The sequence below is a fragment of the Jaculus jaculus genome, chromosome 5 (assembly GCF_020740685.1).
Source record: "Jaculus jaculus isolate mJacJac1 chromosome 5, mJacJac1.mat.Y.cur, whole genome shotgun sequence".
NCBI classification, from domain to species: Eukaryota; Metazoa; Chordata; class Mammalia; order Rodentia; family Dipodidae; genus Jaculus; species Jaculus jaculus.
The window spans coordinates 173,472,715-173,498,052 of NC_059106.1; positions in this window are offsets into that span (position 1 = coordinate 173,472,715).

Here is a 25,338-nt window from a genome sequence, read left to right on the forward strand (position 1 = left end):
CACACCTGGCCTTTATTTTTTTTGAGGTAGGGTCTCACTCTAGCCCAGGAACTCACTTTGTAGTTCCAGGCTGGCCCCAAATTCGCAGTGAACCTACTACCTCTGCCTTCCACATGCTGGGATTAAAGGTGTGCACATCTGGTTTTTTTTTTTTACAGTTGTTTTCCAGATTTTTTTTTTTTTTTTTTCAAAGTAAGGTCTCACTCTGGTCCAGGCTGACCTGAACTATGTAGTCTCAGGGTGGCCTCGAATTCTCGACAATCCTCCTACCTCTGCCTCCCAAGTGCTGGGATTAAAGGCGTGCGCCACCACGCCCTGCTTCCACCTTATTTTTTGAGATAGTGTCTCTCACTGGGCCCAAACTGGCCGGTCAGTTAGCGCTGGGCATCCTGTTGTCTTCTGGTCCTCAGCACTGAGATTCCAGTTTTTTACATGGGTTCTGGACTCCAGAGTCAGGTCCTAGTGCTTGGGTAGGAAGCACTTTACCAATGGAACCATCTCCCCACATCTTTTTAAATTTTTAAAAATATTTATTTTCACTTATTTACTTATGCAAGAAACGAGCTTGGATCCTTAGGCTTCAGGGGCAAGCGCCTTATCCACTAAGCCATCTCTCCAGCCCCCTCTTTTTAAATGTTTGAGAGACAATCTCAGTATAGAGCCCTGGCTGACCTGGAACTCACTGTGTAGCCCTGAATGACCTTGACCTTGTGCTCCTTCTGCCTCCTTAGTGTAAGGAGTACAGGCCCACACCACCTACGAACCCAATCCAGGGCCTTTCTGGCTTATGTGGGCACTGGGGCATTGAACCTGGGTCCTTAGTCTTCACAGCTAAGTGTCTTAACTGCTAAGCCATCTCTCCAGCTCTTCTCCTTTTCCTCTTCCTCCTCCTCCTGTTGCTGCTGCTCCTCCTCCTTCTTTTTCCTTTCTTTCTTTCTTTCTTTTTTTTTTTTTTTCTTTTTTGAGATAGTGTCTTGCTATAGACCATGCTGGCCTGGAATTCATGATCCTCCTGCCTCAGGCTCCTGAGTGCTAGGACTACAGGTATGCATCACCATACTTAGCTATTCACGTTTTGTCTTACACTCACTTGTCTGATATTAATAATAATAACTACGTTACCCTTGGGATGTGGTATTTACCACACTATTTTTCTTATGCCTTTATTTCTGCTATTCTGGATCCTTGAAATTTTACAAGTCTCCTATATGAAATATGTAGCTAGATTTCAATGTTTTTAAGCATACACTTTTCCATATCTTTATTGGGCAAGTTTAATATATTTCTTTTCTTTCTGTGATCTAATATTGTGTTTCCTATGCACCCTGCTTTTCTCATCTCCCATGGTTCTGTTTGCGTGGTTTGGGATCCGGAACCCAGGACCAGTGCGCCACACAAGGCCTCCGCCACCAAGCGTCACCCCTTTTCCTTATGACACACTACACGTCGTCAGTGCCTTCCTCCTCGAGAACACATTCGCCTGCTACTCACATGGGAATACTGACTGAGGCAGTTTTCTACGTTGTCCCTTAAAGTTTCTTCTCTGAAACAGAAAAAGATGGCTCCAGAAGAGCCACTAAAGGAGGCTTGGGGAAAGTGCTGTATGGATTTTCCAGCAGCTTTCAGGCGCTGAAGCAGGGCGGGGCAGCAGGCAGGCTGCTCCATAGTCAGCTCGGTGCTTGGGGCTGGCCCAGGAAGATGGAAACCGTGGCTTCTGCTCACAGGCTGAGGGTGGTGCTCCACAGCAGGTCCTTGTAAGCTCAGGGCACCTCTGTGGCTCTGTGCTGTGTGACAGTACAAAAAAACAATCCTCCCATGATTTGCCTGCTTACTGTCAAAGCCTCCTCCATTCAGCGCGCTATGATGACCGGGTTTCCTGGCTAGAAGCCAGCAGTGAACAGACACAAAAGGAAAAGAACGTGGGCTCCATGGTCGAGTGAACGCATGAAGCCCTAGGCTCAGAGCTTATTACTATTGAGAGAGAGAGAGACAGAGAGAGAGAGAGAGAGAGAGAGAGAGAGAGAGAGAGAGAGACTGGAGAGATGGTCTAGTTAACTTGCTTGCCTGACAAGCCTAAGGACCCAGGTTCAATTCCCCAGTACCCGTGTAAGCCACATGCACAAGATGGCACATCTTGTGCATGTGGCTTATGTGGGAACTGTGGAGTTTGTTTGCAGTAGCTGGAGTCCCTGGCATTTTTCTCCTCAATAAATGAATATCATATTTTAAAAGAGAAAGAGAGGGCCTTGTGTGGTGTGGTGGTGAATGTTTGTAAGCCTAGCTCTTGGAAGCTGAAGCAGGAGGGTTGCCATGAGTTTCAGGCCAACTGTCTCCATAGTGAGTACACAGCCAACTGGGTTACGTAGCAAGACCTTGTATTGAAAGAAAGAAAGGAAGAAAGAAAGACAGGAAGAGAAAAAAAAGGGAGCAACTAAATGGTATGACAGGGCTCAATTATAATTGTACTGTTTGATAACAAGATATATTTGTACAAATTTTAAAAATGATCATTTAAGCCAGATGTGGTGGCACATGCCTTTAATCCTACCACTTGGGAGGCGGAGGTAGGAGGATCGCTGTGAGTTTGAGGCCACCTTGAGAATACATAGTGAATTCCAAGTCAGTCTGAGACTCTACCTTGAAAAAAAAATTAAATGAAGATACATCATTTTACTATACTTGTGGTGAACTACTTTCTAATCACTTTTTATTTTTTTTTTGGTTTTTCCAGGTAGGATTTCACTTTAGCCCAGGCTGACTGGTATTCACTATGTAGTCTCAGGGTGGCCTTTGAACTCACAGCAATCCTCCTACCTGTCTCCTGAGTGCTGGGATTAAGGGTGTACGCCACGACGCCTGGCCTAGTACTTCCTAATCTCTTTTTTGGAACTGTGTTTTTCCTGTAAGAGCGAGTATATGATAGCAGCTAACTGCCTGACACCTCAGGCTTCAGATGACGGGCTGAATTCTGACCACTGTTCGTGCTGGTTGTCCAGGTTACCTTCCTCATGTCCCGTGTGAGGCTGGATCGACACACAGTGACCAAGAGAGTTTAGTAAGTCATGCACTTGAAGCTTTTGCTTTAAAGTCAGTTTTTAAAAAATATTTTATTTTTATTTACTTATTTGAGATAAAAGAAAGAGAGAGAGAGAATGGGCACACCAGGCCTCCAACCACAGCAAACAAACTCCAGATGCATGTGCCATCTCGTGCATCTGGCTTATGTGGGTACTAGGGAATCAAACATGAGTCCTTTGAGTTTGCAGTTAAGTGCCTTAACCACGAAGCCATTTCTCTAGGCCTATATAGTTAGTTTCTTTTTTAAGTGGCAGCCTTTTTTTTTTTTTTTTTTTTTTTTTAAATAAAGTACTCCTTACCAAAGTTAGGCAGGGCTGGAGAGATGATTCAGTGATTAAAAGAGTATCCATGTGAAGCCAGATGCACAAAGTGGCACATGCATCAGGAAGGTTTTTTCAGTGGCAGGAAGCCCTGGCGTGCCCAGTTTCCCCCCTCTCTCTACTTGCAAATAAATTTTAATTATATTTATTTACTTATTTTATTTTGTTTTTTGAAGTAGCATCTTTCTAGCCCAGGCTAACCTGCAGCTCACTCTATAGTCTCAGGTTGGCCTTGAACTCATAGTGATACTCCTATCTCTGCTTCCTCTAGAGCGATGGGATTAAAGGTGCGGGTCACAATGCTTGACAAATAAATTAAAAAACAAAAAAAGACAGGCACAGGAAAGTAACTGTAGAGCTGGGACTGTAAACTCCATCTTTCTTTCAGAAACTTAACCTGAGTATGGTAAGAATGCCTTTGAACTTCCAAGCTGCTTTAAGGGGTCAGGAGGGTGGCACACCCCCATGTGGGCCAAGTCACAGGCATGAGGAGCTGGTACAGTAGGCCAGGAGTGAAACTCACACCCTCACATGGGCCTCACATGAGTGGCTGGTTTCCCCCATAGCAGACATGCCACTATGGCACCTGTTGGCTCATTTGGCCTGGCTGGCCAAACTTAAGGCTTGCAGTGTCCACTGTTTATCTTCACTGATGACTTCTCTCTCACTCCCATGGACTGCATGCAGCATAGCTTTTTCCAGATTTCTGTCATCTGGTCTTCACAGAGGAGGTTTTCAGCTCAGCTCCAGTTTGACTTCTCAGTGACCTCGTAGCCCAAGCATGTGGAGTCTTCAGCAGTAGGGTCTGACCATCTATTCCTGGTGGGAAACCAAGGGCCTTGGCAATAGCCTGGAATGTTTTGGGGGCATCAGGGACCTCCCTGGCCAACAACTCACTGGAAGGTATCCCATCCTTGGCACTGAATTTTTTCTAGTAACAATCTATGGCTTCTGGGTGCACCATTGTCTAAAAAGGAGATTCCATTTGGTTTATTCACATCCTCTTAAATTTTGATTAGCTTTTATCCCATCTTTCCTTTATTCATTCTTTTCCCCTGACTTCACTTAGGACTTTTCACTTCCAGTCATCTGTTCCTCTACTTACATATATACAATATCATCCTCTTAAGTCCTCCCCTCTCCTCCTTCTCTCATAGCCCCTTTCTAGCTTACTAGTCTCTGCTACCAATTTTTAACCCAACTCACATACAAGTCTAAACATTTGTAGCTAGGATCCACATAAGAGAGTGAACACGTGACTTTGGTTTCCTGGGCCTGGGTTACTTCACTTAATATAATCCTTTCCAGATCCATCCATTTTCCTGCAAATTTCATAACTTCACTTTTCTTTACCACTGAGTGAACTCCATTGTATAAGTTTACCACATCTTCATTATCCACTCATCAGTTGAGGGACATCTAGGCTGGTTCCATTTCCCGGCTGTTGTGAATAAATCAGCAATAAACATGAGGAGTTGGGGGAGAGGGGGTGCTGGTCAACTTTTGGCTACAGCAAGCATGGCTTCCTTGGTAAGGCTAGGATGATCTTGTACCCCCAAGTTCTGGTCTCCCCTCCTACTCCGTCAGCTGTCAGTCCTTACACTTACTGCCAAACTTATTCTTAGGAATCTCAGCCTTCAGGGCCAAAGGAGAGTGGGGCCTGGCATACCGGGTTAGTATTACGAGTGTGTTTTCCAATGTGCATGGGACCTGTAGGTGATACGTAACATCAGACTCAGTAATAAATGCTAGTAAATACTAGATAAAATAAAGCTTAACAGGCTGGGCTTATAGCTGGGTGGCAGAGTGCTGGCCTGACCTGAGCCAGGCCTTGAGTCTGATCCTCAGCACTGGAAACAAACAAAAAATTAAATAAATCAATTTCATTAGTAAAGTCTTAGCTTCCAATCAGATACCAATCTCTAAGAACATGTTTCCCTATGGGAAATGTGTTTTAGTTCCAAATAATAGATTTACAAATTAAATACTGAAGCATTAGTCATTAGGAATGCAGTGGCACAATCCTTCACGTGTTTTTTCCTTCATATCTTTCCTGTAGAAGAGGGGGGAGAATTTACGTTGTGTTGTGAATCATTGGGAAACAAGGCTACAATCCTTCACATGTTTTTACTGTAGACTGCCCAAAGTGTAGGAACGCCAGAACCCTGTTAGCTCCCCAGGCTGGACCTCAGCCAGCACAGCCCAGGAGCATTTGTTGCAAAGAGGGACACTGGCTCCCTGGTGACCACTAACTACAAAGACATTGAATTGGCTTTGGTCCTATGATCACACCTGTGTCCTTACTGGATGTCTTACTATTCCTTGGAGAATTCTCAGAAGAGAAAAGGCCACCTTTATGCCCAGGGGTTTCTAGAAGCTTTTACATATCCTCTAGAAGGGAGCCTCTTTGCCCATACTATCCTCCTCTGACAGATCCTCTGCCAACCCCTGGCCACTCTTAGCTCAGGTGCTTGAGCCCACTGGGCAGGGATATCCCATCAATTAATGGGGAGATGCTAAGGGTCTGCTATTGCTCAGGGTTTCCAGAAGAGGGACTGGAAAATTGGCTTAGTGGTTAGGGTGCTTGCCATATCAGGGGCTGGGGTTGCCTGATATGGGCAAGGCCCTGGGTTCAATTCCCAGCACAGAAAATAAAAAGAAAGAAAGAAAGGACATACAAGACACAATTTTGTACCATAATGAAGTGAAACTTGATGTACTGAGGACAGGCAGAGAAGGCAAGCATTACTTATTGGTAAGTCTGAATTCTGGGCTTCTGAGTAAAATTTCCTGAATGTGTTGACACTGCCTGTGGTTCTGTGGCAATAGCAGCAGGGAGTCCCTTTCCTTACCCGAGAGTCCCCCAACCTTGTCTCTTTATTTCCTGTGTTTGGTTCTCCCCCAGACAAACTGTAGCTTGGAGCAGCCAGTGACACGTGTCCCTGACCTGTCCACCACGAAAGGCTTGAACTGGAAGTCCAGATCCTCGGGGGGCCCACGCTGGCTTTAGCGAAGGCACTGGACAGTGAATGGTGAAAGTGCTCCCTTCGGAGGTGTGAGGTTGACTTTAGATGACCCTGGTTCTTGCTGAGGACGGTGTTTCCTCTGCGGGCTTAATGACAGGCTGCCTTTCTGGGAGTGTTGCAATGAAAGGCCTAGAGGTCACCCTGAGCCTCCGTCTTGGCCAGGCTGCTAAGGCCGGCATCTTAAGAGCAGTGCCATGAGCTTGGGACCGGAGGGTGACGCAGTTCTTCTCAGAAGATTGAGTGATGAATGCTTGTCATTTTACCCCGTGGATAAACATGTGGTTATCAGCAAATGTGTCTCCTTCCTCTTCATGGATTAGGTGACTGGCACAGACAAACACAAATGAAAAACATGGCTGAGATGCTATTTTCCTTAAAAACATTCTTATGGAATTTGAAGGTATCCTGGAAGCCATCCACAGACAAGAGCTGCTGAGACTCAGTGAGGAGAAACAGCTTGTCCAGTGTCACTTAACAAACAAGTATCCGGTTGAGGCTGAAATCTAGGTCCTGGGGTCCTGGTGCCATTGTCTTTAAAAAATGTTTTATTATTATTGTTATTTAGGGGTTTTTCATGGGATCTCATGTGGTGTGGGCTGCTCTCAAGTTTGCTATGGAGCTGAAGATGACCTTGAACTACTAACTCACCTACCTGCTAGGGTTACAGGCGTTTGCCACCACACCTGCTTTATACGGTGCTGGGGATCAAACCCAGGACCTTGTGTATGCCAGGCAAGCACTCTACCAATTGAGCTAACCCCAGCCTCTCTTTTTACTGTTATTCTGTATCTTTAGACAATCAAAGGGAGCTATTTTTCCCTTTTACTGTGCTTTCTTTCCAAAGCCTAAAAGAGAGTCAGGGTGATCCAGGAAATTCTGGGAGTCCCGATTCTCTTCCAAAGGCCATTTGTTTTCTGTGGGCGGTGCTGCGTGGACTTGCTTCAGTTAAGTTTTCCAGCACTTCATATGAAAACATGCCATTACCACTGTGGTTAAATAAATCATTTTAGCTCTTCGGAGTTCGCAAACACAGAGCATCTTGCTTCCCCTCACACGCTTTCTCTCTTCCCTGGCTCTCTTCCCTCCACCCACTTCCATTAAGATGGATTGGTGGGGGGCGGGGAAGGACCTATGCACATATTTTGGTAAAATTCTTAACATTCTTCTTTTTTGCAAATTTCGCATCATCATAATGCCTTATGTTAATTTACATTTTATGAAGGTTTTAGTACATTCTCTTGTAGAGTGTCTCACTGTTTCTCGTGAGGAAGGAAAGGAGGGAGCAACCAGGAGTAGGCTAAAAGACTTTTGAAAATGCAAGCTGGCTGTTTGTGAGTGTTTGGGCGGTGGAATATTTATGTGGCACTGTGGGTGTTTTGAACTCTCTGGAAGCTAACAAACTCCACACATGAACTTAATGGAAGTCCTCCAAACTTTGGACAACACAGAAGCCTTTTAGAAGTCTGAATGGAGTCCAAGTCAAATTACAGCCTGATACAGTAGTGCAAATGGGAGGCTGGGGAGATCAGAGGAAATGACACTGGCCCAGGACCCCAGGAGGCCAGGGCCTGGTGCTAGTTCTACCACTAGAGGTTCTTTTCCGAGCTGAAAAACGAAGTAGAGTAATAGCTCTTACCTCATGGAGTTGCTTCAGTGATAAAATAATGTGTGTCATGTCCTGATCCAAGGCCTGGTATATAATAAGCACTTATTTCATGATATGCCAATAGAATTCTGGAGAAGGATATACATGGGCACTGATGGTCCCCATTTGGGCAGAGAGGTGGCCGGGTTACAAACGACGGCTTTGAAGTTAGCCAGACCTAGTGTGTTCCAGTGGGTGGTCATGGGCAAATCCCGTGATACAGCCCAGGTGAGGGCCAGGCTCAGTGCCTGGCATGGAGAAGGTGCTTAACAAATGCTGGCCGTTGGCTCAGGGTCCTAGAGCAACGGGCTGAGAAACCAGAGGAGTTGCAACACCAGCAAGGCAGGTAGAAACCAGGAGAGCAAGTTCAACCCCTGTGGGCCGGCATGAGTTTCCTGTGCTGCTGAAACACATCACCACAGCCTCGGCTTAAAACAACAGAAAATTAATTTCTCATAGTTCTGGCAGCCAAATGTCCAAAGTCAGTATCATTGGATCAAAAGCAAGAAGCCCACAGGGCCACGATCCCTCAGAGGCGCAAAGAACAGCCTCTTGCCTGTTCCAGCTTATATTGGCTGCTACCATGCCTTGGCTTGGGGCCTTATCACCCAACCTTTGCTTCGGGCTCTACGTGGCTTTTTCCTCCGTGTGTGCTTGCCTGTGTCTGTGTGTGCATGTGTAATTTCCCTCATTGTTTTTATTTATTTATTAGAGACCAAGAGAGGGAGGAGGGGGGGGGAGAAAGAGAGAAAAAGAATAAGCACACTTGGGCCTCTAGCCACTGCAGATGAACTCCAGATGCATGTGCCCCCTTGTGTTTGTGGCTTATGTGGGACCTGGAAAATCAAACCTGGGTCCTTTGGCTTTGCAGGCAAGTGCCTTAACTGCTAAGCCATCTCTCCAGCCCACTCTCATTGTGTTTTATTTTTTTGCTATTGTTTTGGTTTTTTTTATTTTTATTTTTTTATTTTTTGAGGTAGGGTCTTGCTCCAGCTGAGGCTGACCTGGAATTCACTATGTTGTCTCAGGCTGGCCTCGAATATATGCTGATCCTTCTACCTCTGCCTTCTGTGTGCTGGCGTTAAAGGTGTGCACCACCATGCCCAGCTGTGTTTTTGGGGATTTTTTTCTTTTGTTTGTTTGTTTTTTATTTTTTAATGTGTAGACAGGTTGACCTGGAACTTCTGATCCTCCCACTTCCACCTCTTCAGCGATTTCCTGTTTGTACTACCACAAACAGCTCCCTCATTGCTCGACCCATAAGGACTCTGTGATTACTGTTAGGGTTTACCTCAGTAATCCAAGACAGCCGCTCCATCTTTAATTGTGTCTGCAAAGATGCTCTTTATTTTATTTTATTTTTTTTGTACAGGGTAAAGTTTATAGAAATGTAAATGGGATTACGACCCTTGTTCTGGGTCTAATGCATCTGTAGCTGGTAGAGACTCACAGGGACAGGAAAGTGAGGAGGAGGAGAGGACAGATGTCACCAGGAAGGTGGCAAAGCCAAGCCAAGGCCAAGCTTATGTGGTAAGACACAAAGCAGGCAGCAAAGTCATGTGGCTGAGCTCTAGATAGGGCAGGGTAAAGGCCTCCAGGAAAAGGCAAGAGTTACTCAGACACCTGACTGGGGTAAGTAAGAGCCGAGGCTGGCCTGAGCAGGGAGGGCTCTGAGCGGCGCTGGAATGCAGGAGGGCCTCAGATCCAGGTGCCCTTGCCCAACCTCCCTACACTGGGCTGGGCCACAGTGAATAAGCATGAGCACTCCTTTGCTGCCAACTAGCCGAAGGGCCTTGGGGTAACCACTTCAGCCCTCTGGGCCTTATTGTTTTATCTGTAAAACGAAGGTAGGAACATCTTCCTAAGGGATTAGGTAGAGGATTAGTAATGCAAGGGAAATAGCCTGGAAATCTACCTGCTCTAGTGTTGGTTTCCGGTCTTCCTGGCAGGTGCGGCAGCTAGTGTGATTATCTCTGAGGTACCGCCCTCCTGCCTGGGGAGTTAGGAGCATCAGAGGTCTACTGCTTTGCCAGAAATGAGTTTTTTCCCCTCCCATTATACTTCCTCGTTCTTCCCATCCTGTACTCGCAGGAAAACAGTGCGAAGGGCTCTGCTTGGTCCTTCTGTATATTTGTCTCTCTAAATTTTGCCAATCTGAGTCAGCTCACTCCTAAAGAGGAGGAAAACCTTTGTGTGGTGGGCAACCATATCATACTCCCATCTTTTCAAAAATGTTTATTCATTTGAGAGAGAGAGAGAGAGAGAAAGAGAGAGAATGGGTGCACCAGGGCCTCCGGCCACTGCAAACAAACTCCAGACACGTGCACCCCCTTGTGCATCTGACTTATGTGGGACCTGGAGAATCAAACCTGAGCCCTTTGGCTTTTCAGGCAAGTTTCTTAACCGTTAACTCTCCATTCCTCTCCCATCTTCTCATTTTATTTTATTTTTGTTTTTTTTTTGTTTTTTTTTTTAATTTTTATTAACATTTTCCATGATTTATTTTTGTTTTTCAAGTTAGAGTCTTTCTGTAGCGCAGGCTGACCTGGAATTTACTATGTAGTGTTAGGGTGGCCTTGAACTCACAGCAATCCTCCTACCTCTGCCTCCCAAGTGCTGGCATTAAAGGTGTGCGCCACCACGCTCACTCTCCCATCTTCTGTTGTTGTGTGGAATATGCGGTGCAGCATGTGTGGTGTGTGTACGTGAGGGGTATGCATCTGCACACACCTGTCCCATGCACACGTGTGTGGAGGTCAAAGGAGGACGTTGGTGTTCTCTATCACTCTTCTGCTTTATTTCCTGGAGGCGGCTCTTGTGGAGCCTGGAGCTCCTCATTTTCCCACTGGAACAGCTGACCAGCCAGCCCCAGCCATAGTCTTGTCTCCCCTCAGCTGCGGGGCTACAGGCATTCACGGCCACACTTGGCTTTGTTTGTGGGTGCCAGGGATCAAACTCAGGTCCTTGCGCTTGTGCAGCAAGCATGCGAACTTATTGAGCCATCTTCCCAATAAAAAAAAATTACTTATTACAGACAGAGAGAAGGACAGAGAGAGTGAGGATGGGAGCTCCAGGGCCTCCAGCCACTGCAAATGAACTCCAGATGCATGTGCCAGCTTGTGCATCTGGCTTACGTGGGCCCTGGGGAATTGAACCTGTGCCCTTAAGAGTCACAGGCGAGTGCCTTAACCACTAAGCAATCTCTCCAGCCCAAAACGCTTATTTTTAACTTTCCAGAAGCAAAACAAGTAGACTGCTTCGATTACAGCTCACAGGTTTTTGGCACATGACCCCACCAATATCTATCACATTCCTACAATCCAGGTCCAAGTGCAATGCCACTCAAGGAGTCAAGGAAGCCTGCCAGTGGGGTTGTTAGAGTGGAGCTCACGGCAAGGGAGGACCTGGGTTTAAGTCTTTGCCCTGTTTGAACTTTCTCTCTGTAAAGTACAGTAATAATAGGTCCCACTTGTTTTTTTTAATTTTATTTTATTTTATTTGTAAGCAGAGAGAAAGACAGGAGATAGAGGATGGGCGTGCAAACGAACTCCAGATGCATGTGCCCCCTTGTACATCTGGTTTACGTGGGTACTGGGGAATTGAACCTGGGCCCTTTGGCTTTGCAGGCAAGTGCCCTAACCACTAAGCCATCTCTCCAGCCCCATAGGTCCCACTTTTTAGGAATGTTCTGCTGGCTAATTGAGATGCTTACCAATCAGCACAGAGCAGGGCTGCCACAAAGCCGTCTATTTATTTAGTTGTTTATGGAGACAGGGTCTTGTGTACCCCAAGTTGGCCTCAAATTTGCACATGCATCTGGAAGTCTTGGGCAGTGGCACTAGGCCCGCCCATTCTCTCTCCTTCCCTTCTCTCTTTACAAACAAACAAACTTTAAAAAGCAAAATAATCAATAACGAAAAGCTAGCCTCTTCCTGAAGCTGTCTTGTTCAGAGACCTGGGTGGGCCTGAGATTCTAGCCCCTTACACAGCTGCTCTCAGAACCAGCCAACCCCCCCATCTCTAGGAATTCTCTGTTCCAACATGGAGGTAACACATGGACTCATTAACATTTCTCTCAAAACATTTAACATCTCATGGCATCTGTGGGTATGAAGTCCAGAGCAGGTAGGCACATGGTCACAAGGGAGTGTAGCAAGCAGAGTGAGAGCCCCTAAAACAGACGGCCACCTCCTGGGATGTGTGAGTGTATCCTTGTTTGGAAAGAAGATCTCGGTCCACATAATCCAGTTAAGGCTGTAGGATGAGATCGTCACGGAGGGAAGCTGGAATATCAACACAGGCCCGTGTTGATTGCTCTGTTCTCAAACTGGCGATGTGTTGATATTCTTGGACCCTCGGGAGGTGGGGCCCAACTGGAGGAAGTGGGTCCCTGGGGCAGGGTCCCTGGGGGCTCTTGCTCCTTGCCGCCGTTACCTTGCTCTGCTTCCTGGCCACCATGATGCAAATGCTTCCCTCCTTGATGGATCGAAGCTGCTCACACCACTGGCACTTTTCCTCTCTTAGGCTGTTTCTGTCCTGTCTTTTGTTACAGAGAAGTTAGAGCTAACCACACAGGAGTCATCCTAGATTGACTGGATGGCCTTGGTTGGACGGCATGCGTTCCTCTGAGAGACCCCCGTGGTGGAGAGGCAGGCACACAGCCAAGAGGAGAGGGCACGGGGCAGGGGGGCGGGGAACAGTCCGGGAAGACTGTGGCAGAGATGCGTGCAGCTGCCAGGCGACACGGAGCTCGGTCCGCGAGGACAGATGCCCCAGGCAGGGACCGAGACCTGCTCATGTTTTACAAATTTTGTTCTCTTGCCTCTAGAGCTATGGGGAGGAGTAATTTCTGTTGTTTTAAGCTGCCAAGTTTAAGGTCACTTGTTACAGCAGCCACAGGAGACTCTCTCGCCAGTCTGCAATGGAAGTGGGAGCGCAGGTCTGAAGATGCCAGACTAAGTGCCTCCCGCATGCGGCTAAAGACGGGCCAGGCACTCACTGCGGCGTCGTGCGTACAACCAGCTTCCGGGCTCAGCCGCTCTGTTTACTCACTGGCTTCTGCCGACTTTGACAACAGCAAGATTCACCAGACCTCACAGAGTGCCTGCCAAAACGCCGCTGGAGGCACTGAGTCCGCGGAGTGGGCAAGGCAGGGGACCCGTGGTGGCTCTGTCAACACTGCCCCTGGAGGGGCTGCACGGCTCCGGTCCGCCTTGGGGCTCTGCCCTTCTGCTCCTCACACTTGGCGTTGAGAGCGAGAGGTGCATGCTTTCTGACCTTGACTTGTTCTTGTTGATTTGTTTTCAGCTTCAGCTATTTCCTGGTCCTGGCTCCTCTTCCCTCAACAGCCCCCTCGCCCCCCTGCCAGGGCTGGCACTTGGTTCCTGTCATAAGCCTGGCCCAGCCTGGCACTTCCAGATCAGCTGGTGTTGACTGCTCCGTTCAGCCAGCACCCGATCTGGCACGTCGTCCAGTCTGCCGTTCTGCTTTCTGACCCGGTCTCTTGCCAGGCTCCTCCGTGCAGCACCCGGTTTAGTCATTGGACTTCACCTCTGTTCTCAGTCTCCTGGTTCTGGCTGGGAGTCTACAGGCCCTTAGAGATTCGCAGTGGCCTGCCCCGCCTGCCTGCCTCTAGCACAGTAGGAGTGCTCAGAGCAGGTGAAATCAGGCCATAGGTGCTGGGCAACATTTCTACATTATTGTGGTCTGCAGATGAGTTGGCAGCTGTGCCAACCAACCATGACCTCCTCACAGATCTTCTCGGGGGGGCTCTTTGGTGGCTCTCTATTACCCTTGCGGCTGTCCTCAGCCGTTCATCACGGCTCGTAGATGGCGCAGTCGCTTCATAGCACTCTGTTTCCTTTGACGACTGATGGTGAGCAACGTATGCAGCTCTCCAAAGCTTTCTCTTCGCTTTGTCTTTAAATTTCACTCCTTTCTTATTCCCCTCTTCTTTCTTTCCTTCAAAATATATTTTTTTTTCTCATTTGGAAAGAGAGAGAGAGAATGAGCACATCAAGGCCTCTTGCTATTGCACACAAACTCCAGATGCATATGCCATCTTTGTGCATCTGGCTTTAAATGGGTACTGGGGAATGAAGCCCTGAGACTCCAGAGTGAATTCGAGGTCAGCCTGAGCTAGAGAGAGACCTTATCTTGAAAAAAATATATTTTTAATCTTAAAGTCAGGGCTTTAAAAAATGTCCACCATGATGGCTTCCGTCTTTATCAGCATTGCTCGTTATTACATGCTCCGAGGGGAAGTGACTGCAAGGAAGAATGACAGTGAAGGTCACGTACTTGCCTAGGTCACACACTGGGTTACAGGGGAAGATTCTAACTCGGAGCTTCTGGGCTCTGAAGTTCAGTGTGTCACCGTCCTCACTCTTGATTCCTGGTATTCTTGACAATGATGGATGTGGGAAGCAGCCATGGGCTGGTGAGTGGAGATCAAGTCATGGAGTCACATCAGCCAGATTCCAGGCCCTCTTTGCCAGCCATGTGGCCTAAAACACATCAGTTCTGCTCTTTGAACCTCAGCTTCCCTCTGTGAGATGGATAATGCCACCCACTTTGGAGGGTCTTTAGGCTTCACAGGCAAGTGCCTTAACCACTAAGCAATCTTTTCAGCCTGCATTTTTTTTTTTTTTTTTTTTGAGGTAGGGTCTCATTCTGGCCCAGGCTGACCTGGAATTCACTACGTAGTCTCAGGGTGGCCCCAAACTCATGGTAATCCTCGTACCTCTGCCTATCTAGTCCTGGGATTAAAGGCATGTGCCACCACGCCTGGCTCATTTGCATTTTTATTGTGGTAAAATATACATAAAATTTATCATCTGAACCACATTGAAGTGCACATTCCAATGGCGTTAAACACAATCACACTGTGCACCTACATCCATTGCCAAAACTCCTTTCATCTTGTATATTTTGTTTTGTTTTTGTTTTTACTGTACTGGGGAGGGAGGGGTCAAACCTAGTCACTTGCAAATGCTGACCGCTCTTCTGCTGAGCTACAACTCTTTTCATCTTAGAAAACAAACTTACTCCTTATTTATTTGTATTTATTTATTTTTGTTTTTCGAGATAGGGTCTCACTCCGGCTCAGGCTGACCTGGAATTCACTATGTTGTCTCAGGGTGGCCTCAAACTCACAGTGATCCTCCTACCTCTGCCTCCCGAGTGCTGGGATTAAAGGTGTGTGCCACCACGCTGGCTCATGCTTTCTCCTTATTAAGTAACCAATCTCAATTCTCCATTCTTCTCAGTCCATAGTGACCACCATTCCTGTTTTCCGATTGGACGGCCCTAAGTAGATTTAGTGGACTCTACTTGTCCTTTGTGACCAGATTGCTTCACTTAGTATTGAAGGAGAAACAGGAGCAAGGTAGCTTTTTACAGGCAATCAGACAGGGACAGAGGCCCAAAGAGGACAGGAAGACACCGCTTAGCAGGACTGGAGCCCTCATCTGATCCAGTCTCATTCAAGCAGCCCTCCCCAGCGGGAGCTTGTGGTTTCTTCCTCAGCTCAGCACACCTGAGTCACATACCGAGGCTCATCCTATGCGGAAGTCTAATCCCTATAACGGAGCCCTCTCTTCCTCCTGTGGTTCTGCCGGACACCACAGTGTAAGTCTCTCTCTCCCCTCCCAGCTTGGCTCCTCTGGTGTCTCTATGCCTGAGCATCCCGCTACTTTCCTATACTTCTTAGAGGCTGACCCTAGGAGGCAACTTGCACTGCCTTCAGCTCCCCACACTTACTTCTGGGGAGTCCTGGGTCCAGTGGGACCTGGCCCAGCCCGTAGGGATGTCTGCATGCCACAGGACCAGGTGGCAGGCCGGATGTGGCTGGTCTCAGGGGACTGTGCTTGAGGGCATCCGCTGAGATGACACACATAGCGTGCACGTGCCAGGCCTCACCGAGGGGAAGACTGGAGCTCTGCACAGCCGAGGCGACGGGTCCCAGATAGTCCCGAGCCCAGCGTAAGGATCAAGGACTGTGTGGCTTGATCTTCGAATCCCTGGGGAAAAACTGTTCATGAGCAAATTAAGCTTCTGGGCTTCTCAAAATGCAACTCTCTTCACCTCCATTAACCTGAATTTAATTAAGAAGCTACAAGTGGTGGCCACATTTTTGATGGCGATTTTTTAAATGTTTTATTTATTTATGCATTTGCAAGCAGAGAGAGAGAATAGGCACACCAGGGCCTCTTGCCACTGCAAATGAAATCCAGATACATGTGCCACTCTGTGTACATGGCTTTACATGGGCACTGGGGCATCAAACCCAGGTCCTTAGGCTTTTCAGGCAAGCACCTTAACCACTGAGCCATCTCTCCAGCCCTGATGGCAATTTCTTTTTTAATTTTATTTATTTGAGAGGGAGAAAGAAGGAGAGAGAGAGAGAGAGAGAGAGAGAGAGAGAGAGAGAGAGAGAGAGAGAGAGGGAATGAATGGGCATGCCAGGGCCTCCAGGCATTGTAAATGAACTCCAGATGCATGTGCCCCCTTGTGCATCTGGCTTACGTGGGTCCTGGAGAGTCAAACGGGGATCTTCTGGCTTTGCAGGTAAATAAATGCCTTAACCGTTAAGCCATCTCTCCAGGCCCTCTGATGGCAATTTTTAAAAAGGCATCTTTGGTTATGCCAGGCAAACCTGGCATAGTAGAGGCCCATGAAAGTCGTCGTGGCCTAAACGCATGCCAAGCGAGTGATGGCTGAAGAGTGCTGTGGTACAGGCCCAAGCAGGGCGGCCTCCTCGGGCAAGAGGCACAGCCAGCTCACCAGCACTTCTGGGCTACGAGGCCCCATCAGGGCTGAAGCCTCTCCCCATGCTTCCTTGCTGTCTGTCCCCCAGGGTCTGACCTCCTGGGCCTGGCCGGGAGGGGGAGCAGCTTGCTACCCCAAACCCACCTGGGGCTGGAGGCTGGGGGCCTGGAGAGGAAGCCACTTGAGTGACTACATTCACCTCCCCCGAAGCGCCTTTGAGCCAGCGAGCGCAGGCTGTTCCACTTTTCCTGTAGCCTAGCAACCCAAGCCCCTGACAACTGATTTATTGGAAAAAAGCTTAACTCTCCCCAAGCAGATTTGTTTCCTTTCTTCCTGCTTTCCCTCCTCCCCCTTATTCTCTCCCTTGCCATGTCTCTTCCTCCTCCTCCTCCTCCTCCTTCTCCTCCTCCTCCTCTTTATTCTTCACTCAAGCCTTGACTGACTTGGATAAGGCAGGCTGATTTCCCCTCTCCTTGGACTCCTGTGCAACACCAGCTCTCCCCAGTCCTTCGCCCTCAGGTGTCACCTCCAGTTCCTCCTCTGTGTGCCGCAGAGTCATCTTGCTAAAGCCTAGTTCTAATGAAATTCCTGCCATGGCCTGAATGTCCCTCTCCTGCAATCATATGTTAGCTCCTAACCACCAAGGTGAAGGTCCTGGGAGGGACTAGGTCAGGAAGTGAATGAGATTAGTGTCCCGAGGAAAGAGACCCAGGGAGCTGGTTCACCCTTTCCCCCATGTGAGGGCGCGACTGGAACATTCTGTCTGAGAAGGGTGGCTCCTTTGTGCAGTGTGTCAATTTCTCTGTTCCTCTCTGCTGGGCTACCCACCTCCAGACCCGAGAGAAACAATTCTGTCGTTTATTCCCTGCCCATTTTATGGCTATGATTCTTCCCCTCTTTTCTCTCTCTTCCCTCAGTGCTGGAAATTGAACCAAAGGCCTCATGAATGCAAGACAAGGGCTCTCCCACTGATCTACATCCCAAGTACCCCTACTCTTTTCAGTTTTTGAGACAAGGCCTTCCTAAGTTTTCTAGGCTGGCCTTGAATTCATTCTGTACATATCCCAAGTAAGCCTTGAATTTGCAATCCCCCTGCTTCAGCTTCCTGAGTAACTGGGATCAGAGGCCTGCTCAAGCAAGCCAGGCCACACTTCTCTTGTTTAAAACCCTTTTCTAGCTCCCAAGAGAAATATCCTCCAAGGGCCCTCCAGTGACTGTCTATCTGCCGTTCCCTCTCCTTCACACTCTGCCTTGCTGGAGTACGGTTCTCTTCTCCGTCTCTCCCTGCCCTTGCCTTCCACCTGGAATGCCCTGTCTGCTCCCTGTCCCTCCCCCCCCACTATGAGCTGTTCAAGATTCAGCCTCAGCACAGGGTCCTTTGTGAGGCCTTCCTTGCCCACCACCACCCAGTACCCATTTCTGTGTGTGCTTGGTGGCCTGCCTTGCAGAGACCTGTTTATGCGAGATTGTCACTGGAGGAATTTTCCATGGGGCTGGTATGCTCAACACAGCGCCAGACGCCCAGGGGATGACCTACACCTGATGGGCGAATGTGAAGCCCAGGCAGGATGAGCTGGAGGAAAGAAAAGAGAAAGAATACGAGAAAGGAGGTAGGAGGAAAGAAGGAAGGGAAGGAGAAAAGAAGGAGGAAGGGAGGAAAGCATAAAGGAGAGAAAGGAGGGAGGGAAGGAAGAAAGGATGGAAGGAAAAGGGAATATAAAGGAAGGAAGGAAGGGAAAACAGAAGGAAGGAGGGGAAAGGGGAGAAAGGCAAAGGAGAAGGAGGGAGGAAGGGAGGGAGGCAGGAAGGGACCGTACAATAGAAACAAGCAAATCTGACTATCCAGCCGTCCATGTTGAAGGCGGGCAGGAGAAGGAGCCCTGGTGACATCAGCCCTCCTGGATGACAGCCTCTCAGTGAGATCAAAGGTGCTGCAGGGCTTCTAGAATAGGCCATGAGCACATGGCAGAGGGCGTGCCCAGCGCGCCGGCTGGGACCATTTGCTCCCGCTTGTTCCTCCACAGAATGGGGGCAGGGCTGCCCCACCCACCCGTGGCAGTGGCTTCTAGGGGGTGCTAGTGGGAATTCTTGGAGAGCTGGGAAGCTGGGGCATCTTTGTCTACCCCTCTGCCGTGGTGCCATTTCCAGCAGCTCCAGTCTTGTTTGGTGTCTCTGGCTCTGCCACTGCTGCAGCCCTTGGCAGGTGCTGCTGGCCCTGGACTGAGCATGGGCTGACCCTAACTCCTTCTCCCCACTGTCTCCTGGCTGCTCAGGCTTGGGACCTCACCCCTGCTTGATTTCCCAGCTCCTCGGAGGCCTGTCTTCCAGTTCACATCCTCCTCATGGGAGAGGTTGGCTGTAGTTTTGTTTTCCTGGTTTGACCCTGACAGATGCACCAGTTTATCTTAGATAAACTCATAGGGGATGGGTCACTGATGCTGACCTCAGAAGAGAAGGTGTCTTTTCTCCCTCCCTCCTTCCCCTTCTTCGCTCCCTCCCTCCCTTTCTTCTTTTCGTTCTTTAGTTTGAGATGAAGTTCTTTCTAGCCTCGGGCTGGCATTTGCACTTGTAATTCTTCTGCCTCTATCTCCTGAGTGTTCCACTACTTTTTTGTCCCCTCCTAATTTATCATATGGTAACATTTTGTGCTATGCATGCTTTAAACCACCCAGGGAGTGTTAGGGACTGTTTCTTTCTTGATCTGCCAAGCCACATTACTGCTCAGCTTGTGTTCTGAGGGCCCACTCCCCACCTCTTTTCCTTCAGGGGAGGAATTCCGGCTTCAGGCCTTAGTCCTGAGCTCTGGAAAAGTAGCATAAAGGAGAATGGGAGGAGGGCAAGCTTTACCAGTGACGTGCTCTCCACGCGGGCAAGCCTAAGGGCCCGGGTCTGATCCCCAGAACCCACGTAGAAAGCTGGGCGTGGTGCACATGCTCATCATCCCGGTGTTGGGGGAGGAGGAGGCAAGAGGACCCCTGGGCTTGCTGGCCAGCCAGTCCAATCTACTTGGCGAACTCCAGGCCAACGAGAGACTTTGTCTCAGAAACAAGACCAAAAACTGCGCCCGAAGAATGACGCTCAAGGTTGTCCTCTGGCTTCCACATATCCACCCTCCTGTGTTCTCTCTCCCTTACTCTCTCCTTCTCTCTCTCTCTCTCCCTCCCTCTCTCTCTTCCTCCCTTTCTCTCTCTCTCTCTCTCTCTCACCCACAAGAGCTAGAGGAAGTAAGCACCTGGTGAAAAGAGGCTTAAAGATCCGAAGAAGAAAGTGAAGAAAGGAGAAAGACAGGGCGGAGAGCGGCCGGGGTGTCGCTGCGCAGCGCAGGGCCTGCGTGCTGGAGGTGCAGCCACTACTGGCTCGGTGGTGGACCAACAGAGGAAGTCGGGGAGACAGGCGGAGTCCCCAGGTAGTGCTGGCAGAGAGCAGCGGCACTGGGCTCCCACAGCTGCTGACTCTGGGCGGGATCTTTCACGCCACTCTAACGACAGCAGCACTCTGTGCTGTTTCCTGGCTGCCTGATCTCCCGAGCGCTGCTCATGGGAAGTTCATCTTAATTGCTTGAACCAAAATGCTTTCATGGTTCAGATGGGTAGCAATTAGTTCTGTTGTGGCCGTGAAAGCCCCATCTTCTGCACGCTGTCAGCTCTGGTCTCCTTCCGCTCTTCTCTCCTGGGGCGTGTGTGGGGGAGAGGGGTAATTTCCTCAGAGGGCGTGCGGCTAACCTTCTTCCTACTTTCTAATCTTGCCGTCAGGTTTTCTGTTTCCATCCTTTTGAGGCCTGGGACCCTTCCCCAATTTGAGACAAGGCTGAGGAACAGGAACTTGGATAACTGAACTCAGATCTGCCCTTGATGCCCCCCCTTGCCCCCCTCCCATAAACTGCTTTTGGCTCTTGCTGCATCTGACAGCCAGGAGTTTGCTCACAGCTCTTGCCATTATGGGTTTCTCAGAGAACATGGGCCTCAAGGGTACAGATGACCCATCTCCTTGGGCAGGCTTTGTCTGTACACAGGTATCCTGGTGCCTGACAGAACTGGGCATGCCAGGGCCTGCCTCTGGACAAGTGAGGGGAAGGCAGAGGAACAGGTCAAGTTTTGCTTTCCTGGTCCCATTCAGATAGCCCCCGACTACACCAGAAACCTTGTCAGGACAAAGACCAGCTTTCTGACTTTGCTGGGGGAGCCAGGAAACAAGTGGATCAGCCTCCTCACTCTCCTTCAAAGGTTCCATCTGGAAGTCCCTGTGGTGTGGAGCTGATGGTCTCTAGCAGGTATTCCCTAAGTCAATTCTGGCCCAGACTCTGTGTTATAAATAAAGCTTTATTAGTAGACCTTTCATTTACATATGATCTGTGACTTCTTTCTTACTAAAACTGTGAACCTGAGCTGGGGAGATGACTCAACAGTTAAAGGTGTTTGCTTGTAAAGCCCGCCAGTCTGGAGTCAGTTCCCCCAGTACCCATGTAAAGCCAGATGCAAAAAGTGGTGCAGGCATCTGGTGTTCATTTACAGTGATAAGAGATCTTATGCCTCCCATACTCCCATACACACTACACACACACACACACACACACACACACACAAAGAGAGAGGGAGAGAAATAAAATAAAATTTTAATAAAACTATGTAACTAAGTAGGTATAGAAAAGGCCATATGACCCACACAGCAAGACCTATTCTTCTCTGGATCTCTGTAGAGAGAGTGTGCTGACCTGTGATCTAGAGGAGAGAGTGGTCTGTAACATGGGTGAAGCATAGATCACCTTTGATGATGGTCCAGAGAAAGAAAATGAATTCTGACCTGAGTGGGCACCAGGGTTTTTAAGGGCAAGCCATGAAGGCTGAGGAGGAAATTGATCTCTGGACACTAGAAGAAGGAGGGGGAGGGGTAGATTCCAAATGGGCATGTCAGGTTGGACCAATAGGCTCTTGTTATGTAGCTTAGGCTAGCCCCAAACTCATGATCTTTCTGCTTCAGCCTTCAAAGTGTTGGGTTTACAGGTGTGCCCCACTATATCTGAAGGATCACAGGATACTTTTTAGATTTATTTTATTAAAGTGTGGGTGTGGTCATGTGGGGGTGTGTGCTATGGCTTGCCTGTGGAGATCAGAGGACAATTTTCCAGTCATTTCTGGCCTGTCCACCTCATTTGAGGCAGGGTGACTCACTCTGCTGTCCTTTGCTTGCCACTAGCATCCGGGAACTTCTGTCTCTGCCTCCCATCTTGCTGTTCATGTCAACATGCTGGGATTGTAGAAACCTCCCACAGCTTCTGGTTTTATCCATGGGTATAAGGATCAAAGTCAGGTACTCCAGCTTGAGTGATAAGTTTTGAGTTATCTTCTCAGCCCCACCATGGGATTTTGAAAAGTTATGGTGTATCTGAGAATGGAAAAGACAAGAGGCTCAATGGATAATTTAAACTCATGCAAAACTTGTGCCATGCAGAGTTTATGACTTTATATTCAGATATTATTTCATGGAATATAAAACACATTGGCACACACATCCTCACAAGTGCACTGAGAAGTAGGTCTTACTTTACAGATGTGGCAAGAACTGGCATGTTAGGGCTATGAATCCAGAGAAGAGTTGTAACAGGGTGTTAGGGGCCGAGGAAAGTCCTTGAGCCTTAAACCCTAGGTTTGTTGATTTTAATCAAAGAATTGGATAAAAAAAAGGCTGAGAAGGAAAACTATTAAATTATTATATTTATTGAGAGAAATACAGAAAGGCACCCAAGTGGCTAGGATCCCATGTGAAGGGCCTGGGAAAACCATGGAAAGAAAAGAGAAAAAAGAAATTTCAAGGAGCTCCTGCCATATGGGGAGCTAGAGGAGATAAAGAGAGTAAGGACTAGGAGCACCTCCAGGCAGGGCCTGGATTGAGCCATCCCAGGCCCAGCTGAGGGAAAACCTGACCCACAGCTGGAGGTTCCCAAGTGGTCAGAGAGCCTGCCCTCCCCTAACAAAGGTTTTTATAACCTTACAGTGGCAGGCTGTCTTCCGGCTCAGGTGAACCAGAGGGACAGCGGGTTGGTTAGGGCTAGGGGCTGTCTCAGGAAGAGGCTAGGCCTGACACCAAGTTCCAGGGGCTGAACTTGACCAACCACAATGTTTACATCCTATGAAAGACCTTCCTCTCAGGAGAGATCCTGGTTGCTTGTGGAAAAACAGGTCTAGGGAACTAGGCAAGAGATAAGAAGTCAGATCATGTTTGATTCCTAGCAAGTGCACACTTTCTTACTTGCAGGGGTCCAGTCACCCTAACTGTACTCCCCTCTCAGAATCTAGGAGCATCAAGAGTACAAGTCCTAGATTCTGCCATGGGACTTTATCCTGGGTACCTGGTAAGTGACATCCATCACAGATCTTCACTAGCAGGCAACCTGGGAACTACATGTGGTGTGGGTAACTTAAAATCCAGTATGTCTTTAATGAAGGTCTGTTGTTGGTTCACAGAATGAGATGCTGAGAGAAAATTCCAGGCTAGCATAAAACCAGACCACTTCCGGTCTCTCAGAAGGTATGGATCTAGCTGGGGACGTCAAACTTGAAGCCACAATGGCATGGCATGAGAAATTGTGTGTTGAGTCACTCATGTGGACAGAGGAATTGGAGGCTGTAACAGGAAGGCTCCAGAAGCCAACCCTATGGCTTGGCTTAATTTGGGCCAGATTCTTACATTGCGGAAGCTCATAAAACCATCAGCCCTCAGGGCTGGAGGAGATCCCAGGTCTTCCTACCATTGGCAGAAGACGGTGGAGTTGCCTTGTAGCTGCCGACCCGGAGTTCTCTGCAATCCAGGCCTCTTTCTACAGGACTATTTAGTCCAATTACTCTGAAGTTAACCCCAGGTTTTGTTTTTTTTCTGGTGCTGCCACTCTTCTTGTCCCCAGGCCCGGGCCTGAGAGGCCATGGAGTGTGGCGGCTGGGAGTGCCGGCTCAGGTGCCAGCTTCTGTGCCATTGAGCCCCTGCTGCACCGCTCGGCCAGTGTGACTTTGGGCAAACAAGACCGTCTGTGCCTTGGAGAGTTTGTCTATCCAGTGGGCGTGCTCATACCTCGCTGTGCTCCTAGCAGCCGTCCAGAGGGTTGTAAGACCTGCTGAGATGGTTCATGAACAAAACTGTGGAGTCTGGTATCTTGTAGGAACTCAGTGAAAGTGAGGTGAAAGCACTGTGACTGGCCAGAGGGCTGTGCACTTGGGCTTCACTCAGCCTCTTGCTTCAGCCTTGCTTCCTCAAACTGCTCCCTCACAGGCCCTCTGTTTCTGCCCTTTTAAAAAGTTAAATTAAATTAATTTATTTGAGAGAGAGAGAGAGAGAGAGAGAGAGAGAGAGAGAGAGAGAGAGGGAGAGGCATAAAGAGAGAGAGAGAGAGAGAGAGAGAGAGAGAGAGGGAGAGGCATAAAGAGAGAGAGAGAATAGGCACGTCAGGTCCTCCAGCCACTGTGAACGAACTTCAGATGCATGCGCCACCTCGTACATCTGGTTTACACAGGTCCTGGGGAATTGAACCAAGGTCCTCTGGCTTTGCAGGCAAGCGCCTTAACTGCTAAGCCATCTCTCCAGCCCTGTTTCCGCCTTTTGAATGGTCTCCTCTGTCCTGTCCTCCTTGTCTGTCTCTCTGCGTGGTGCGAGGTCACCTCTTCCTTCTTAGAAGTCCCTGTAGTCACTTTGGTCCTCTCCCTGGGTGTCTTGTGGCCATTTTCTGTTCTGGCTACTTCTGACCTGTTCCACCGGGAGGGAGTTCTGTGTCCCCCTAACACTTAACATGATGACTGTGCCTGTGGCTGGCAGGCACTCGTCCACCCCGGCTACACGTATTGATCGCTCCCACTATTTGCCAGTCCTTCTGGTCCAGGATGGGTGGACTTGTCTCTGTCATGGCATGGAAGGACCCACAGCTCGTCAGCTAAGTGTTCAGGGAGAATGGAAGGAAGACACACTCAGGGGAGCCCAAGTGCGTGCATGTGTGGGCATGGGGGGATGATGTCTGAGGGTGACTAGACAGAACAGTTCTGGAGGCAGTGACCTGGAGTGGGTCTGGTGCTGAAGAAGAGGGAGGAGAGAAGAAGACAGATTCTGGACTTTCTGGCTGAAAACAGGTACATTTTGCTGGAGAGATGCCTGAGTAGTTAATGACTTCTATGGGAAGGGAGCAGTGTAGGACCATTGCACTCACTGAAAAGAGGTGGGTTGCTCCATCTTTACCTGTAGATCTGCTTGGGGAAGGTGATACAGGGACTGTGGGGAGCCCAAAAGGTGTCCTTGAACCCCAAACTATAGGTTCATGTCTACTTTAAAAAATATTTTTTTATTTACTTGAGAGAAAGAGAGAGAGAGAGAGAGAGAGAGGGAGAGAGAGAGAATGGGCGTGCCAGGGCCTCCAGCCATTGCAAATGAACTCCAGACACGTGTGCCCCCTTGCACATCTGGCTAACGTGGGTCTTGGGAATCAAACCTGGGACCTTTGGCTTTGCAGGCAATTGCCTTAACT